General features: G+C 40.5%; 1 protein-coding gene across 5 annotated transcripts in view; it reads right to left on the minus strand.

Annotated features, from left to right (window-relative positions):
- The window catches only part of HECTD1 (HECT domain E3 ubiquitin protein ligase 1), a 95,659-nt gene that overhangs the window by 76,404 nt on the left and 3,138 nt on the right, over positions 1 to 16,117 (minus strand). The gene's annotated exons all lie outside the window — the stretch shown is intronic.

Below are 16,117 nucleotides of genomic sequence, written 5' to 3' on the forward strand. Positions count from 1 at the left end.
CTTAATGAATTGACTGCAGTATATGGACTCTTAACAAATTGATTTAAGTCAATGGGATCCCTGAGTCCATCCAACTGATGGATGCAAGTCCTAGTGAACTGATTTCAGTTGAATCCACTCTGGTTTACCCAATGAATAGATTTAAGTTAACTGGCCCTGGAAATCCCACAGGATCAATCTGAAGGACCCTGTATGGAATTGCTTTAAATTGATGGGTTGGTAGACCTCAAATTAATTAAGAGCACCTGACCAAGATAATCATTTGGATAAAGGATGAATCCACCTGGGATTAGGGAAGCTACAGACCAGCAGTAAATTGCTGTTAGAAAAACTTCCCCTTCTGGAGTTAGACCCTGGAGCGGGACCCTCAGGGTGAAGTCCCTACAGGGCATTATATGACCTAGCCTAGGCAACCAGACAAGTAGTCTGTAAAATTCCTATACAAGGAAGTGGAACTTTCATCCAACATCACAATCTGGAGCACAAAACCTAAATGCGTGACCTGCTGGATGTGGTAAGGGTGAGATGTAAGGGGAGGTGGAGCCCCATGAAGACAATCCACTGAGGAACAGTCCAAGACCTATCAGTCAACACAACCGGTTCCCAACATTAAAGGAAAAACAAAAATGTGTCAGGCAAGAGAACAACGTTGGAGAGCGGCAGTGGCAAAGCTGACTTTCTCTCCAACAACACACTCCAGTAAGACATTAGGCAGGAAAGGGCCAAAACCATATAGTACCTACCCCTAACAATACCATATTTAGTTTTTAGTTTAGTATAGAAACTAAAGCATTTATTTTACCCTTTAAAGATGTTTATTATTTAAAAGATAATCCGTAAATGTTGGTGAAAATTTTATATTTTTATTCTGAGATGGTATTTTTTAAATAAATAAATCAGAAGAATTTCCCTTCAGATGACCATTTTTAATAGTCCTAAGCTATCAGAAGAACAGATCAGGCAGTTCTTAAAGCATTTTCAGAGTCCTTAAGAAAACAGAATACAAACCAAAAAAAATGCTTTTGGATATTAAATGGGCAAAACTGAGGTTGGTATTGCAGGTATTACCATTTATTGTTCATCTCTCGGTTTTCCACGACCTTAAAGTCTCGTTACTTTCGTACTCCTGGGGCTACAGCTTTTGTTGAATGATGCTTTGTAGCCTTCCTATCATCCCATTCCGAAGAATTTATCGGAGGACCAATTTATGAACAATATACTAAAAGGTATTTGAGATCAACTTTGCACAAGATAAGCATTTGTCCTTCATGTCAGTCCATTAAGCTGATAAATAATAAATAGGGTGACCCCCACCTCATTTCCTTATTTACTGGGGCATTCTGCCCAACTGAATAAAATATTGTTAAACTTTTGCCTACAACTTGTAATATATCCATGTATGCATATTGCACATCTCCTTTTGTTGTGTTTGAAGGTATCTGCAATTTCTTAATTATGGACATGTGATTGTATTACATAAAGGTTATTATAAACAAAATTGCTTTTATAGACATTTTCTCCTTGTGAAATGTGAAAGTAACCTGAAGAACACTTTCTGAAAATTAAAAGAATAATGGTAAGTTTCCAAGAAAGGAAACAAACCCAACAGGCTATGAAATGTTATTAGCAATTTGCATTAGAAATTGAACAGCATTTAAGATAAACATTAGTTCCCTGAGGAAACTGAGTTGCCAACATCCTGGTGTATCTGTCAGAATGACTAATATCAAATGCCACAAATGTTAAGAAGCATTTCATTCTAAGCCTCTAATTTTGCTCTTAAACTGTAATTTTCTAAAATATAGTACATTATAGGCTTACACTTCTAACTTAGCATTGCATAAAGGAAAACTTCTAAAAGCTTATCTACACAGGGAAAGGTACTGGTATAATTACACTGTCATTGCTAAAATAGTGAAATTCCCCAGATGATACATTTATTCCAGAGTCAAAGAATCCTTTTGCTGAATCAGTGTGTTCACACAGGAAGTTATACTGGTATAGCTATAGCATTACTTTATTCTGGTAAATTTCCTGAGTCACTTTTCAATAATGCCTACGTAAAAAGGATTACTTCTTAGTAATGTCAATGTAAAAAAAAAAAAAAATACTACAGGTGGAAACATTCACTAAGTTAAATTTTCATTTTTTTTAATTTTTTTTTTTTTTTTTTAATCAACAATTCACATTCCAGTAGCATAAAGACCTCAAGTCAGGATTAGAGCATTATTGTACTGACTACAGCATTAAAAACAGTGAGTCACCATCTCCAAAACTATATAGACAATATTTTTAGTAGGAAGTTAGAAGTATTACTCATTATAAAAAGTAACCAAATTCAGCAGATCCAGAACACTGTCATGTGACAGGGATATCTGACTGCAAAGCCAGATGCATGTGACTAACCAGGGCATGTGACTAGCAGCAGAAAATAACATTCAGTTTCTTGCCAGCACTTTAATGCAATCATCTGCAGGAACCAGCTGGGAGTGTGAAAAAAACACACTAACCTATTTTGTTTCTAAAATTACAGTACTTATGCCCCATTTTTAACTTAATTTGAAAACACTTAAATGTAACAAACTTATCTATATAGATGTATGTAAATATAGTGTTTATACTTGATAAAAAGATTTTTAAAAATATTTTCAAGTGACAAAAAAGAAAAATATGTTAAGTATACCCAAGTTAAATTTGCTTGGAGTATATTTCAAATTAATACCAGGTAACAGGGACAAGCAGTGGGGATGTATATTTTAAGGTATGATCACATTTCCCCCAAATTAGGGGAGAAGGGGGACACAGAGAACAAGACACCTTTTTGGCAGGCATACCACAAATTAGCCCCATACCCTCTCTGAGTACAATTCCAAGGCCCTTCCCTTGCCTGATCAGCTGCCCTTTCTGCTTCCTCCCTGGACTCCCTGCCCGATTTACTGCTTTACTTCTTGTCTGATCAGCTGCTTCACTTTCTGCCTATGCTCCCTGCCCATATGGTCGCTCTGTTTTCTTCCCTCTGCCTTATATGGCAATGTGCTGCCTGTACCCTCCCTGGTCTGCCACATGCCACACACAGTGGCTGCCCATGCCACCTGAGACATGAAGGCTGCAGGTTGGCCACCCAGCTTTAAACCAATTTCAGAATACAAACTACTGTTTTATACAGCTTACAAATAACAGAATCTAGTATACTTTTACCCAACTTAGATGATGCAATAGTGAAGTTCCTTTAACCTTCCAGAATGCTTGAGATACCAATTATTTTATACCTTATATTTCTTAATTTTAACTACTTAAGCATTTTGATCAGCCAAGAGAGCTATGTGAATCTGAGTAGGGTTTGATACTTCACAGGTCAAAAAATATTTGCTCAACTGACTAGTCAAATATTGTGAAATAATGGTAAAATATTTTAAGTATTAGTTTATAAGAACAGTAGAGAGAGAGACTTTAATCTTCAGTAGGCCAGATACACTAATTACAAAACTTACGTTAGTTAACTGTTATAGTTAAAAAAATTAACTTAAATTCTATAATGATTTTTATAATGATCAATGTTAGAAATGTGAATGAAATTCAAGACTAAATAGTTCTTTTCCTTGGCTGTTATCCTAAAACCAGGATCAGCCTGAACAGTTATAAAATAAATAAGTTCAAAAAGAAAAAAACCCACACATGAAAAAATTATGTCAGCTTTTAAAAATCAGCTATGCTAATTTTAACAGCTATACTAAGTAGGCAGCAAGTCAACCCTTCAAGCATTTTGATGTTTGCATTTAGATGGCCTGCCATCCTAGCAGACTGCCAAAAGAAAGAAGCTTTTTGATGCTGTTGGTTTTTGCTCTCCCCTAGCAAACAGCTGATCCTGTAGCCCCCCATGCCTTACTGGAGGGAATGAAAAGAAGGCTGGAAATGCTCAGCAGAGAGGAGTAGGGCTCCTAAATGGATTGGGGTGAGGAGGTCCTGATCCTGAAGGACTAAGAGGCAAGTCATGCACACAAGAGATAACGCTGCACTACACTACCAAAAAAAACCCAAAAACAAAAAACAGCCCACCACTGACACAGGACTTTCTTGAAGGCTTCATGGAATATTTGACAATTTAACTGTAGCCAAATAATTGACTAGCATTCTAGCTCTAACTTTGAGAAACCCTAAGTTTAGTCAATCACATCACACAATGGGCCTAATATTCATCATAGTTTCTCTCTTCCCCCTGCTTTCTCAAGTGTCCAGAAAATCAGCGAGGTACCTCCAGATGTATTTTTAATATTTCAAAAAATTAGACTGGTGCTACTGTCTTCTCTCTTCATCATGTCCCTGTTTTTACAGACAAGGGCATAATATTTCCAGTTCAATGCAGCCACCAGAAAATCAGTTTTTGATACGTCCAGGCACAAAGCAAGTCTTTTTCCTCACTATGTTGGTAATTGACAGGGGAACCAATTGTTGTGCTCCTGCTTAGGCATTATAAATATGAAAGCTTCAGTAAATGTCTAGAATCGACTGGTGCTTGAATATTTAATGGTTATGTCTCATTTGGACTCTTATTGCCGCAATAAAAGTTCTCATGCTCTTCTGGAAGTATCATGAAGTTACCATTACCTTTTAATACTTGTTATACTCTAAACAGCTGGCAAATAAACTATACAACTATGATCAAACTTGAAAGAGTACCTAAATCTATTAAAATTGCAAATACTTGCTGTTTAAGAGGTTTCCATGTTACTACAGAAACTACAGAGTAAAATTTCTAATAACTATCCCTTAAAGAGCAGTTTTGATTCCAAAGATGACCAAAAAGCTCTGCTCTTATAACACTACTAGCCAACTACCCGTCAAGAATGACAGTGGTGGAGGAGCGAGCAGGATGGAGCACCATGCCCTCCCCCCGCCAATTCAGGCCTGCTCCCCCCTTCCCTCCTGTTGCTTGAGTTCTGGCCCACTCCCCACCTCCACGCCACAGCAGCAGGGGGAGGGAAGCAACAGGCCAAGGCCGAGTACGGGGTGTGTAGGGGAGGACTGGGCCTGAGGTTGGGGAGAAGCCAGCCCACGGCGGGGTGGAGAGGCCTGTGTGGTGTGTTGAGGAGCAGTGGGCCTGGGCTGACGCAGCAGCGGGGGGGCAGGAGGAGTGGGCAAGAAGTAGACCCTGCCTTGAGGGGGGGAGGAGGCCTGCTCCTCCCCTCTTCCCCACCACTGCTACATCAGGTCAGGTCTGCTGCTCCCCCGCACTACCACAGCAGGCTGGCTCCCCCCCCAACTTGGGCTCACTCCTCCCTCCCCCTGCATGAGGCCCACTGCTCCCCTCACTGCTGCCATGTTAGCCCATGTCAACCCTGCAGGCAGCAACAACAGAAAGGGCAGGGAGCAGGCCAAGGCCAGCATCAGTGGCCTCACCCCCACCCCTGCAGTGTCTCAACCCTGTTTCCCCACCCCCACCCTGTGCCACCGCCACCACTGCCACCTCTGTTTCAGTCAGTCAATCAATCAGAGTGCAAATAAAGCGTTATGGACAGACAGAAAGATAGATCAAGGCTTTTATAATATTAGAATACTTTTTAAAGTACAAGTCTGAACAAAATAATTAAAATTAAACTATTTTTCAAAGCAATGCATTACGCAGTCATTTCATAGGGCTCAGAATTTTTAGAAATCAGCTGACACTATAACAAACAAGAGATAGCGGGGGTGTTTTATAGTGGGTTTCTGTGTAGACAAGCTAGTCCACACACGTATGCTTTTAGACTAAATGATTATCCTATGGCCATCTGCAAATGCTGGGAACAGAATTCAGTGGCCCAGGTGGTTCCTTCCAGACCTAAGTGCAGGGTTTTAGGTACGTATTTTTGTTATATTAGTTCTCTCTCTCAAGGGACTAATTTAAACAACAAGTTACCAAGAGCTAGATCTGACCCTCCCAGAGGAAAGCCAGTGGAAAAGAAAACATGCTTTAAAGGATCCCCTCACAGAAATTCCTCCTTGAATTCTTCTGCTGTGGTAGGGCTTTTCTTCCACACATGAACAGCAAAGCTTAGCCTGAAGTGTCAAGTCCCCCACGATCCAGAAGCACAAGAGTATCCACCAAGAACCTTTTGCTTCTGACCTATGTGCCCCTCCGGTAGAGGTTTTTTTGCCCTTTAAAATTATGTTATGTTGTTAAAAACTGAACAGTTAAAGCATTAAAAACTTGGTAGGTTGATTTGTTTCATTTATTTTTATTGTAGCACTCTTAATAGCAATTGCATTTTATCACTCAGTTTCTCTAAAATATGCCTAATGGATGTAAATAATTGTATATCCTGCAGTTAGAAAGGAGCTCTGCTATTCACAGTGAAATAATTTTAATCACTGTATGAAGATATCTATTTCTAGATTAAGTATGGAAAATAGAACCATCCCTTTAGGTTCACAGTGACCAATATATCTGTGGTTTCCAAAACTGAAGAATACACAAAACAATATTTTAACAATATTTTTAGCATTGAAAAGTAAATAGTCAAACAGAAAGCTAGATACAGTCTAATTACCAGAGGCCTTAGGCAATTCACATATGCTCTCCCACTTCTACCTGCAAAGTTTATTTGATTTTTATTTTTTCCTTCAGATGTGGTATAATTGATGGAGGCTTGCATTTCGTTCCAAATTTACTATGGCTCAGCAGTGTCATCCTGATCTTTAAAGGCCTGGGAGGCCAAGGAGTAAAAAACCCAAAAGAAAATTTCTTTATATGATCTGAAAAAATAAATCCTGTAAAACCAATTTTTTAAGAGTTCATTAAGATGACAAAACTTTCACTGAAGCTAGGGTTTTAAAGATTCTATGCACACATTTGAACTTACACATAACTTTCAGCTATAAAATGCAGATAATTTATTTTCCAGTAAAGACGGAGATTTGTTCATCACAGAGCCCAACAATATCTGGGTCTATGACAGCTTCCTTTACTTTTTGAAACATGAAAAAGTAGCAATTTAACCAAAATCTACAATATTTAAACGTATGTATCCAGACGCACATTACTCTTAAGCAGGATTAACAGCAACAATAAAAAGGGTCCTGTCTAACCAGAAGCCTTAGGATTATATATAGCCATTTAATTATCTACATGATGTTCCTAACTGCATCATATTTCTACCTTGTGCCATTTTTAACTGCATGACATTGTGAAGGAAATAAAGAAACCTTAGAAACAAAATACTGCAAAATATTAGCAAAAGAACAGCATAAGAACACAGTAACAGTACAATTTTAGTTTTAGTCCCTTTTATTTCAACATCAAAAAATATTTTTTTAGCATAATTTGGAAAAATGGACGAACTGCCAATTTACTTTATCACTAATCAATGTCTCTAAATTCAAACTAAATAATTTTTAACACATTACTCCATTAAAAAGCTTCAAGTTTAGTACATTTGTGTAAAACTGCAAATATAATAGATACCCTCATTATTCTGCTCAACCCCAGGGGGAAAAACCCATCCTACAACTACAAACTGGAATCAAGACTAAGTACCTCAAATCAACCTGTGATCACTGCACTGCTGATGAGCAGACAAATGACCCGAAGAATAAATGACCACATCCTGAAGGTGTACTAGCAGAAGTTCTATATGAATAGGAATGAATGAAAAGCTGAACATACTCTAAGCCAGGAGAGGTTTCAAATGTTGCAGTTAGCTAATTAAACTAAAATTTCATCTGTTTATTGCAGCAAAACAGTCCAGTACCATTCAACAAATATCCATCTTCCACTGCTTTACTACAATTAAAAGGGTGCATCCATGCATGAGTGATTCAATAAGAAAACTCACAACACACCTCAGCTTACTGCTATACCAAAAATGATAGGATCATAGGATTGTAGAAAACAGGGGCTGAAAAGGACTTCATGAGGTCATCTAGTCCAGCCCCTGCTCAAGGGAGGATCATCCCTGACTAAACTAACCCAGACAATAACCTGCGCTTGAAAATTTCCAAAGACAGTGTAGCACAGGGGTGCGCAATTATTTGGACTGGAGGGCCACTTAAGGATTTTTGGTGAGCTGAGGGTCATGGAGGGGGAGGGGGGAGACCCAGTCTCAGTGCCCCACCCCTCCTTATCTCCCTCTGCTCCCACCCCCCCCAGTCATGCCTGTTTACACTGCTTGGCACAACGAGGGAGGGCTCTGCCCCCAAGCCTGTTCCAACACTGTCAACACCCCATGATCCTGGTCCCAGCCCTGGCCCTGTCACACTCCTGGATGCCACCGCCACACCCCCCCTCCCCCCCCCTGCCTGCAGCCCCATTTTATCCACCCAGGTAAGTGTACCCTGCTTGCAGGGGTCCTGGGCAGAGGGCCATGGAGATCCCACCCACTCTATCCAGTGCCCCCTGCAGTGGATGAGGGACAGATGGGTAAGGGTGCCCAGACAGCGGCAGAAAGACAGGCAAAGGTAGCTGGAGTGCAAGGGCTGCCAGGAAGCCGAGTCTGGCCCCTGCACTGTCCCTACCGTCACACCTCCACCCCACCACTTGGCCCAGCAGACTACAGCTCCTGGCGTGCCCAAGGACCACATGCAGGGATAAGGTGGGTTGCACTCCACACTACGCAGCAGCTCCATGCATGAGGGCTGCAGGACCGGCTGCATGCACCACAGCTCAGGGTGCTCCTTGTGCCTGGGCCAGAAAGGGCAGAGGCACCCGCCATGGGCCAGACAGAGTCACTCTGTGGGCCACATCTGGCCTGCAGGCCACATCTAGCCTGCTGACCTGCAGGCCATAATTCTGGTGTAGTGGGTTGTCACTCCTTTCACTAATTTGTTTTTCCTGGGGCAAACCTGTCCCCGCAAAAAACAACATAAACAATGAAATATACAAACAACAAATGGATAACCACAAACCAGTGGCGCTTCCTTAGACCCTGAGTGGGCAACCTGGCCTCTATGCTTCTCCCTCAGCACCAAAGCCTTCCCCCTGTCTTTTGCTACCCTCCCTGAGAGTTTTTAATTTCCCAATCACCCCTGTCAGCCAGCACAGTGCTCCTAGGCAAGCAAGTTATTACCCTCTAACCCCTGCAGCAGGGCTCCAGCCCCTGAGCCATGCACTTTGTTACAAAAGCAGATTCCAAGACTTTTCTGCATAGCCTGTTCCAATGGCTGACCACCCTCATGGTCAGAAAGTTCTTCCTAAACTCCAGCCTAAATTATGTCTGCTGCTGCTTGAGGTTATTACTCCTAGTTCTGTTCGTTACAGCCACAGAGAAAAGCCCATCTCCATCCTCTCTATGCCCAGTCTCATCCCTTCAGGTACATGAAAACTGTTATCAAAATCTCCTTCAGTCTTCTCTAGGATAAAAAACCTTAGCTCTGTCAACCTTTCCTCATAAGTCACATATTCCAGGCCTCTAATCATTTTTGTCACTCTGCACTGGACTCTTTCCAATCTGGCCACATCTTTCTTCAACTCTGGGGCTCAGAACTGGACCTAATACCCCAGATGAGGCCTCACCAGTGCCAATTAGAGCAGAAGAATCACTTCCCTTGATTTGCAAGTGACACTCCAGTTAATACAACCCAGAATACTGCTGGTCTTTTTTGCAACAAGAACACAGTTGGCTCAAAATCAGGTTATAGTAGACTGTAACACCCGGGGTCCTCCTTGTGTGCTGTACTGCAGCCTAGCTAGTCATTCCCCACTCTGTTTGTACATGCAGTTATTCCCCCTGTGAGCCACATGCAGATTTTACTTTATTTTTCACCCAGGAAGGATGAAACTACTTTTACCATATTTCTCACATATAACATGCACTACAGTTTCCACCAGCTGGTTCTTGGAAAATGTGCAAGTTGTATGTGAGAAAGTATGGCCTCAGGGTAGACTCTCTGGGGGGGAAGAATCGGGGCAACTGCCCCAGGCCCCACACTTTGCAGGGCCCTACAGAGCTGGGTAGCATGGGTGCAGCAACTCCACACTGCCACTGCCCTCCTGGCCGCTCGGCACTCCCCACCTGGGTGAATCCGCCACTGGTTTGTGTCTGGGGCTGGAGCTCCGCACAGGCTGATTTGCCCTGGGCCTCACACCCTGCTCGGGTTGTCTCCATATGGCATTATAGATTATACCCCTATTTCATACAGGAGAAACCAGACAGAAGTTACATGATCTCCTAGAAGATTGATTCAGGCTCAACTTTAGGAAAAACTTCTTCACAATCAGGGTGTATGGACTGCAGAATAAGCTCTCCCTAGAGGGGGTGCAAATTGCCTACCCTGGAAATCTTCAAGAGAGGACTATACAGTCACCTTGCTGGGGTCACCTGACCCCCAGTTCTCTTTCCTGCTTGGACTTGATGATCTTCCAAGGTCCCTTCTGGCCTTACAATTTATGAATGACTTGCTTAATCTCCTAGAGTTACAAAAAAGCACCACCAGAAATATAAACTAGGCATACAATTGAAAGCTATTCTCCTGAACTAATTTACAGCTTCTTCTGCTACTTAGCTTCAGGATGTCAGCACAGACCACAGATAAAACTCTGCAGCTCTCTCATCCCTGACTTACTATTAACTGAGAAGGTAGACTCAAAAGTATCAGTACCTGCCTCTGCTACTGCCCAAATTCCTAGCTTTCTTAAAAGGCCAGTACAGCAAAACCTGTGTTGCTTTCACCAGTCTGACCACTGCTCTCCGACATCTGAACAACAGTAACGAAAACTGACTTTCTGTAACATAACAAGTACAGTACTGCATCATTAAAGCACAAAAAGAAAAAAAACAAAAACAAAAAAAACCTTACTTTTTTTTAACTTAAGGTTCTAGGAACAGGAAACAGGAAAATGAAGTCTCCTGAAGTCTCCTGCATTTTTCTGTTTTACATACTTTGGAATACTTAAAATAGCTTACTCTGCCAATCCACAAGTTTTGCTCGCATACTCATGAGTACCAGGAGCAAACTAAACATGTTCTAGCACAAATCCAAGTAGTAATGCACAGGATCAACACCCATGCCACACATATGAGAAGTTATTCTGCCTTCTCTGTAAAATCACTATATAAACCTGTAAATTATAGCATGAAGCACCAAAAAATAGATTATATTTCATTCGGATATTATACAGCTATTATGAGATATTTTCACATTTTAAAATTAAAGAGATGTTTTTAAAAACCCAAGCTTAAAAAAAATCTGTCACAAACAACGATAACATTCCCTGAAACACACCTATAAATGTTACACACTAGAAATTAGAAATCCTGGGTTCTAGCCCTGTCTCTGCAGTCTCATCTTTACAAGAAAAGAAAAAAGAAGTGTTCCTGCTATATGCTACTCAACACAAACTAAACAAGGAAAAATCCTAGCAAACAGAGTTCATAATTTTAACATGAGTAATTAGGATGAGGAAAGCCCTAACCTTTACAAAAATCACATTAAAGTTAAAACCACCTTAACTTCACAGGATTTTACCTCACATTTGGTGGGAACACAAAGCAAAGACACACACATAGCTTTTCCCCTTCTGAAGATGCACCTTAGGGGAAAAAAAATGTGGTTCAGTGGTTCAAAGCAAGATAGCCAAAGCATATTCAGCCTGAAAGGAAATACAGATAGACAGACAACATTTCTATTGGATAGTTTAGAATCATGGTTTCTACTAAGGTGGACTTGTATAATTTCTCAGCTTCTAAACTGTGTCAACAACTTTCATTTAACTACTTGATAAGTTAAGAGTTCACAATCTTAGTAAATAATAAAGATGTGGGTACATACAGAAGTCTAACACAGGTCACCTAGAGAGAAAACTGGATTGTGGCATCTCTATCACTGGACATTTTTAAGTGCAAGTTGGACAAAAAGGTGTCTGGGATGGTTTAGACAAGTGAGGGGACAACTTTTTTGGCAGGCATACCAGAAATTAACCATCTGCTCTCTCCAACTGCCACTCTGATCACCTTTCCTCTGCCTGATCTGCTGCTCTGCTTTCTGCTTCCTTCCCTATGTTCCCCACCTAATTTGCTGCTTTGCTTTCTGCTTCTCGCCCTGTCTCCTCCCCAGTCTCCTGTTTGCCAGGCCAAGAGGCTGCTTGTGCTACTTGTGGCACCCATATCGAAGACTGGTCACCCCTGGTTAAGACAAACATTCCTGCTTAATGGGGTTGGGCTAGATGAACTTGGGAAGTCCTTTCCAGCCCTATGATCATATAAACCACAGCAAAAAAGACATTAAACTTGAATTAATCATATTTTCTGTCTTAGTTCATGGAACATTACCTTATACTACTGGGGGATATCGGTAAAAGTCCTATTTTAATTGTCAATTTCTCAGCATAAAGATTTTGCCCAGACACATAGATTATGTTTTCACCACCAAGTACTTACAGGTTTGTTTTAGCATTTGTGTTTATAAAAGGGGAAAAAATGGCAAACTATGGCCTAACAAACACTCCCCTCTTTGTAACCAATGATTTATTTATCAAGAAAAATCAAAATGTGGAACAAAGCCCAGGACCCACTGCATTTCAGATTTCTTGCACCAAACATATGAAAACAAGGTGAGACAATCTAATGAAAAGACGTCTAAAAAGAACCCAAGATTTTACTTTTAAAATTCTTACCAGTCCACCCATATCAATCGGGATTTCAAATCAACCCAACTATTCAAATGCTCAAACTATTTTGTCTGTCATTTTAATAATACCTCTACAACAAAGAGCTTTAAGACTAGTGATAACTCATATACTCACTGTTTAGTCAACCTTGTCTCTGGAGTTAGAAATAGCACTTCATATTTCTGATTATCTTAGTACTTGTACTCCAATACAGTCATTGAATAAAAACTATAATTCAGTTTTAAATCATTCTAAGTATTATGAAATTAAGCTACTAAGATCATTGCTACTAGTTAAAGTTCTAGGCATCCAAGTGCTGCTAAGTGACTAAGAGTCCACTTTTCTCTGAATCACCCTCATTAGAAAATGGCTATAATAGTGATTAACAGAAACAGGTTAGTAACACTATAAAGACAATTTTGTCAGATACAATATGCACAAACCTCAGCTAACAGCATCAAAATTAAATTACCTGACATCATAACCTGTTACAGGTCTCACACCCTGTAAGCTTCTGCAACACCACTAGAACTCTGCCTGCATTACATCATTCATTTGTGCTTATTTGTTCCCCATCTTCCTGACCCTGGGCAGAAATTTGGGATGGTCCATTTACACCATCTTCCTGAAAATGACATATTTTGAACAATACATTTTCAATAATGTTTCGAAATTTCTAGAACCAGCCAATTCCTAGACTATTGCAATGAAATAAAAGGCTCTGAATCCATCTTTACCATATATGCTAATGAAAAGAAGCATCATCATAAATATATCCAACACTGCTAAGTGAAAATAATTGGTGTTTTCCTTGACTTGGGTAAAATATGTTGCTGAAAACAATCTACAAATAATGATGGGCCTCACGTAGAACAGGTTATGCATTCATATTATTAATTTTTTTAAATATCTTGGTTTCTCAGATTTCCCAGTAACCACCAAATCAAACTGGTGATCATTAGTCATACTTCATTAAAACTGCAACTCACTTGGTTTGTATCACAAAGACGACTGACTACCCCTTATGTTTTTTTAAACAAAACAAAAACCCAAAACTTTCCTGTAAAAAACAAATCTGAGAAAGATTCTCTCACAGATAGAAAAAAGTATTCTGAATTTCAGTTGCTAAATTCCACAGACCAAAGTTTCCTAACCAATCATCACTAGCACTGAAAAACAGAATTTCTTCACAGATCAAAGGTCTTGAAATGCAACAGCTGTGCAATACACCACAACCTTGGCCTCTCCCAATTTTGCTGTACAGCAGGAAAACATGCTTTTAAATGTTTACCAAGACATTTTCCTAAAGGGTCAAAAAAAGGCTATGTCTACATTACAAATGGGGCAATCGGATGCCATTTTAAAGATCAGTCACTGAAAAATGTTTGGTAACAGATGTGTCCAATGCTAATCCCTAGTTAGGCAAGACAATTTCTTTCAAAATATTACTAAAAATCAACTATAGAAATACTATCAAGAATTAGATTTATCATGCTTTCCTCATGTGGCTAAGTTAGCCAATGAGTTACCCAGTTTGCAACAGATTTCAGTAACTCTTTTCAAGACAATCAGTGCTCTAAAGCAGGCCCCTGAAGGAACAAAGTAAATTGAAAATCTACCCTATTAAAAAGTTAAATAAAAGTAAACTCCCAAGATTAAATTTCCACCTACTTCAGAAGCCATACAATTTGTGCAATTTACAAACATATTATTCTACTTATATTTTCCCCGCTCTCATGTCTCCGTGAGGCAAACAGTTAAAAAAACCAAAAAAAAAACAAAACCAAAAAACCCCCCCAAAACAAGCCATATAATGAAACCAACCAGCCAATGCCTTCCACTACATAAGACAGTGGTTTTCAAACTTCTTAAAGTCACAGAACCCTTTCATATCACTTCTACCATGGAAGCCTTATCTGTGGAGCCAAGAGAGCTGGCCCAGCAATGGTGGTACCCACTCCACCATTACCCTCAATCTCTTTGTGGACTCCTTTATGACTTCCTGTGGAACCACGGTTCTGTGGAACAGTCTCAAAACCACTGGCAAATGGTAAAACTGAAAATGGTAAGTGGTTCCCATTTTACCCAAATTATGATGGGTAAAAAAAAAAAAACATAAATAAAAGCAACAGTATAACCTTACAAGTGCTTACTATATAAGCTTTTACAAAACAGCATCTAACATGTAAAGGGACCAAAGTCTTTTGTAATCAGTATTCAGCTTTTACTAAGATAATACATTTGCATTATCAAATGCAGAAAAAAAATGTTTACAAACACTTTATGTTTAACAAGTTCCTATTCAGCCCTCATCTTTAAGCATACAATGGGAATGGAGCCACAGACTTGGAAAGCAAAAGAACAATGGGGCAATGGCACCTGGATCTGGAGGAGCTCAGGGGCCAAAGGTTAAGCCCTCGCAGTCCACAGACATCCCACAGGCTGCCAGTTGGACAGCCCTGCTGTCAGAAGTTCTTTAATTGTGTACTCAAACCCTGATCAACAGAGACAAGTTAAGAACTCAGTAAATCAGTTTTTCACAGCCTAAGAGCACAAGCACCAGACAAATCCAAGCAAACAAACAGGAAAGGACCAGAGAGTTCATCTCATCACAAATATCCACCCATAATGATATTTATAAATTCTATGCTCTCCATGCCAAGGAGCACCAAATCTAATTTCTAAAGCAATGTATAATATACATTGCTATTACAATAGCAATTTCTAATTCCCAGTTACTATTGCATCTAAACTCCAGAGAAGTTGCAAATCATTACAAACATTTCTAGCAGAAGGGACATGCACTACAACTGGTCAAATACACATGACTAAAAAAAACAATAACACTCTAGCAACAGTGTGTATGTATGTATCCACAGTCCTTAGTTTAACTGTGATGGCAAAATTCAGTAGACAATAATCATACCAACCTTTGGTTTGCTGGAGTAAGGGAAAAAAAGGAAACATAAGGCCAGAAGGAAAGAGAAAAAAAAAAAAAAAAAAAAGAGAGAGACCAAAAAGGTTGAGAAAGCAGAACAGAAAGTCAAAAACCTTGCCACAACATGACACATTAGACTAGAGTAGGCCAAATCCAGTCAGCCAAGGGGTTTCATCTGGCCTGCAGCAAGTTCCTCAGTGCCACCTGGCCCAGCACATGCAGCCAGTCCCACCACCCCCAAGCCTGGAGCGCGGCTGCAGCAGCACAGCAGCCAGACTTACTTCCCAGCAGTCCTGGCGGCTACGGCTCTTTCCACGTGCTGCCACCCAACCTAACCCTACTACCCAGGCACCATGGCCACTCTGCCCCACATGCACTAGTGGGGGCTGGGACCCATGTTGGCGGGGCATGTGGCCAGGCAGATGGGATGGGGCTGTAGATGGGTGTGGAGCAGCATAAAGGAGCAGGACAGGCAGGTAAGGCCACGATCTTGGGGCAGTGATAGCGCAGTCAAGGCCCAGTGCAGTCACGATCCACTACCTGCATGGCCCTGTGATGGGCACTGATTCTGTGGGCCCACAGTGTCACTGCCCCAAGAT

Source organism: Alligator mississippiensis, chromosome 2 (assembly GCF_030867095.1).
Source record: "Alligator mississippiensis isolate rAllMis1 chromosome 2, rAllMis1, whole genome shotgun sequence".
NCBI lineage: Eukaryota > Metazoa > Chordata > Crocodylia > Alligatoridae > Alligator > Alligator mississippiensis.